This window comes from Nicotiana attenuata, unplaced genomic scaffold, assembly GCF_001879085.1.
Source record: "Nicotiana attenuata strain UT unplaced genomic scaffold, NIATTr2, whole genome shotgun sequence".
NCBI lineage: Eukaryota > Viridiplantae > Streptophyta > Magnoliopsida > Solanales > Solanaceae > Nicotiana > Nicotiana attenuata.
In genome coordinates, this window is record NW_017670415.1 from 380502 (window position 1) to 384300 (window position 3799).

The following is a 3799-nucleotide window of genomic DNA, read 5'->3' on the forward strand; positions in this document are numbered from 1 at the left end:
CCCTAACCCGAGTAATAAATTTTTGAAGAAAATTATTTTCTGAAGAATACATGAGTTTTTGAAAATGAAATGTGTTTGAAAGTTGATGGTATCGGGCCCGTATCTTGGTTCTGGAGCCCGGTACAGGTCTAATTTGTGATTTAAGTTGAGTCTGTGAAATTTGGTAAGAAACAGACTTGAAATGACGTGAAACGGACCTTATTTGGGAAAAATTAGAAAATTTGATGTTCTTGAGTGATTTCATGATTTTGGTGCTACATTCATAGTTGTTGATGTTATTTTGGTGATTTGAATGCACGAGCGAGTTCGTATGATATTTTTGGGTTAGTGTACATGTTTGGTTTGGAGCCCCGAGGGCTCGGGTGAGTTTTGGATAGGCCACGGAGTAGAATCGGACTTGGGAAAATTGCATGTTTCAGATGTTCTATTGCAGGCCTGCAGGCTTCGCATGGCTCGCAAATGCGAGTTCGCAAATGCGAAGGCTATGTCGAAAATGCAAAATAGCCCAGGCCAGCGTACCTCGTAAATGCGATGAAAATACCGCAAATGCGATCCTCCAGTTGTAGCCCAGTCGTCGCAAATGCAACAGTTTTATCGCAAATGCGACTTCGCATTTGCGAGAGGTCTATCGCAAATGCGAAGGAGACCTGAAAATTAGTTGTGTAGCAAATGCGACATTTTTCTTCGCAAATGCGATGATAGCAGAGTCTGGTTCGCAATTGCGACCAGGGTTCGCAATTGCGACACCAGAGACCTGTAAAATCCATACTTAGACGAATTTTTAACCATTTTTCACATCTTCTCAAAACATAAACACTCTAGGGCGATTTTTCAAAGGCAACTTCTTCTCCAAATCAATTGTAAGTCGTTTCTAACTAGTTTTCTTCAATCCTTACCATCTTTTCACATGATTTCAACTCAAAATCAATGATTTTAATGGGGAAAATTGGGTGTTTTGGGTAGAACCTAGGTTTTTCAAATTTTAGGGATTTGGACCTCGATTTGAGGTCCGATTTCAAAATAAATTATATATTTGAGTTCGTAGGTGAATGGGTAGTCGGGTTTTGGTTCGAACCTCGGATTTTGACCATGTGGGCTCGGGGTCGATTTTTGACTTTTTGGGAAAAACTTTACAAAACTTATTTTCATGCATTAGAATTGGTTCTTTCAACATTTATTGATGTAATTAAGTAACTTGTGACTAGATACGAGCGAATTGGTGATGGAATCAAGAGGTAAAGCTATAGTTAAGGCTTGAACTGTGTACGAGGCATCGAGGTAAGTGTTTGGTCTAACCTTAGCTTGAGGGAATAGGAGTTTGGTCTTATATGCTATGTGTTATGTGTTGAGTACGACGTATAAGCATGGTGACGAGTATCTATACGTTGGTGTCAAGCATGCCCGTGAGTCTTATGTCGTGTTTTATGTGACAGCGTTTGTATTGTTCATGTTCAATGTGGTAATTGCTATTGACGAGCAAGGTTTGTGGGAAGAATATTGGTATTTGTATATTGAAGAGCATTGGCTCGAATTGTGAACTAAGTTTTAAGGTAAAGGTGAAAATGAGAAGAGGTTTATGGTATTAATGCTCCTTTGCCATGACGTTGTGGCTTTAAATGTTATTCCCTTGCCGGGACGTTGTGGTTTTGATGTTGTTCCCTAGCCGGGATTATATTATGATTCATTTATTCCTTGCCCTTATTGTTTGTGTTTGTTGTTTGGGTGAGGAAGAGTGTAAAGCACGAAGGGTGATGCCGTGACGCACGATGTACCATTCCGTGCCTATTATATTGATATTATAGTGAGGATGAGAGTAAAAGCACGAAGGGTGATGCCGTGCAGTTTATATTGATTTTATGGTGAGGACGAGAGTAAAAGCATGAAGGGTAATGCCGTGCACTTGTTTGATTTTTTTTTTCTTGTTGATAATTGAATTGTGGCGATCTATATATTTAACTGCTGTTCTCTTGTTGCTATTTGGTATTTCCCCGCTGCATGTTCCCCCTCTCCCATCATTGATTATATGTGTTTCTGCTTTTGTTTTTCCGCTGTACATTATTTATCTGCACAAGTTTATTGGCAGTCTGGTCCTAGCCTCGTCACTACTTCACCGAGGTTAGGTTAGGCACTTACCAGCACATGGGGTCGGTTGTGCTGATACTACACTCTGCACTCTTTTGTGCTGATCCCAGTGCTGCAGATTTTGGACCGCAGTGAGGTTTCAACTTCTTGCTTATCAGGTGACCCGAGGTAGTCCTGCAGGCGTCCGCAGGCCTTGGCGTCTCCCTCTATCTATTTTGCTGCTTCTCTTATGTAGTTCCAGAGACAGTATTTTGTTATTTCTTTCAGACCTTTTATTTGTAGTACTCTTAGACAGTCTGTGAAGTTGTGACACCAAATCTTGGGTGGTTTTGTTATGAGTTGGTATTAGTAGTGCTATTTAACTTGATATTTATTCTTCCGCTTGTTTAATTAAGTTGTTTATTAATTGTTGGTTCTAAGTTGTTAACGAATTTAAAAATGGAAACAAGTCAAATAATTCAGTTGGTTGGCTTGCCGAGCTCTCACTAGTAGGCGCCATCACGACCCTCGAGGGTGGAAAATTCGGGTCGTGATAGATAAGGGGTGGGGAGGGGATATGGGTAGCAGTGTGGGGATGGGTTGGTGAGGATTGGTGGGGGTGGAGAAGGTAGAAAAAGAGTTTTGAAAAATATTTTTTATTCTCTTGGTAGGGAAAATATTTTCCTTCAATTGGAGGAAAATGAGTTCATAAGGAAAATATTTTCCAAAATATTTAAGCCAACCAAACATTGAAAAAAAAATCCGAAAAATATTTTTCTTCCTACCAAACACACCAGTAGTTACAACTTGTTTGAATGATAGTTACGTATCTATTTCTAACCTATCGTACAGTTTTTTAATGAATAAAATATTTGAATAGATTGTACCATTTTTCATGGTTTCATAATGGCAGTACACCAACAATTGAAATATAAGTGTACAATATGTATAAAAAAAAGTAGATTATGAAGTTGAGTAATTATTAAATAAGATAAAGCAAAAAGTACAATAGAATTATAGTAAGGGCAAGATGAGGAAAAAAAACAATAGCGACGCTAGCACACAAAATTGATTGTTACATAAAAGGTTTTTATATCGTTATGTAACAACGGATTTAACGATACGATATATTCAGATTTTAAATAACAATAAAAACAAATATTATATTTAATGTAACAATATAATAGGTAACAACCATCCAAAAAAGAACCTAATTTTGATAGACTACAAAAATGTAAACCATAACTCAAATTCAAACAAGCCTGTCAAGTATTTAAGCTCCTCAAATCAAGCGGTTGGCTCCTCCTCGAGTTCCATTTTGTATATTGTATATTCCCTCTCAAATAACAAAAACTCCTGTATGAAAAGTAGCTTCAACTTTAATAGCAAGATCTAATTATTGCCCAACAAATCAAATTAACCGACTAACAAGACCACAGATCTACTTTATCAAAAGACCAAGACAACAAATATATTAATGCTACAAATCCTACAAATATATTAATGCTACAAATGGTGTATGCATGAGAACTGATGAGACTTTGTCCAACCTAACAGTCATTCAGCTGTAGGAAAACTCTATTATCTCTTTTCCTGTGCATAAAGGGTACAAGCCAAACAGTAATACCTGCAATTGATGCTGACTGAAGAGACGAATGAACCCTGTTTCAGGATTTGTGGCAAGGTTGATCAACTCATCATGGGTATTAGGTGGATTACCAGACCCGACAAGCGACAC

At 37.9% G+C, this 3799-nt stretch overlaps 1 long non-coding RNA gene across 1 annotated transcript; it reads right to left on the reverse strand.

The window, feature by feature from the left end:
• Positions 1–3179: 3179 nt before the first annotated feature.
• Positions 3180–3799, reverse strand: LOC109239113. The gene is made up of 2 exons (XR_002069850.1): positions 3689–3799; positions 3180–3417 (listed from the first exon to the last, which is right to left on the reverse strand). It is a non-coding gene; the product is annotated as an uncharacterized LOC109239113 (long non-coding RNA).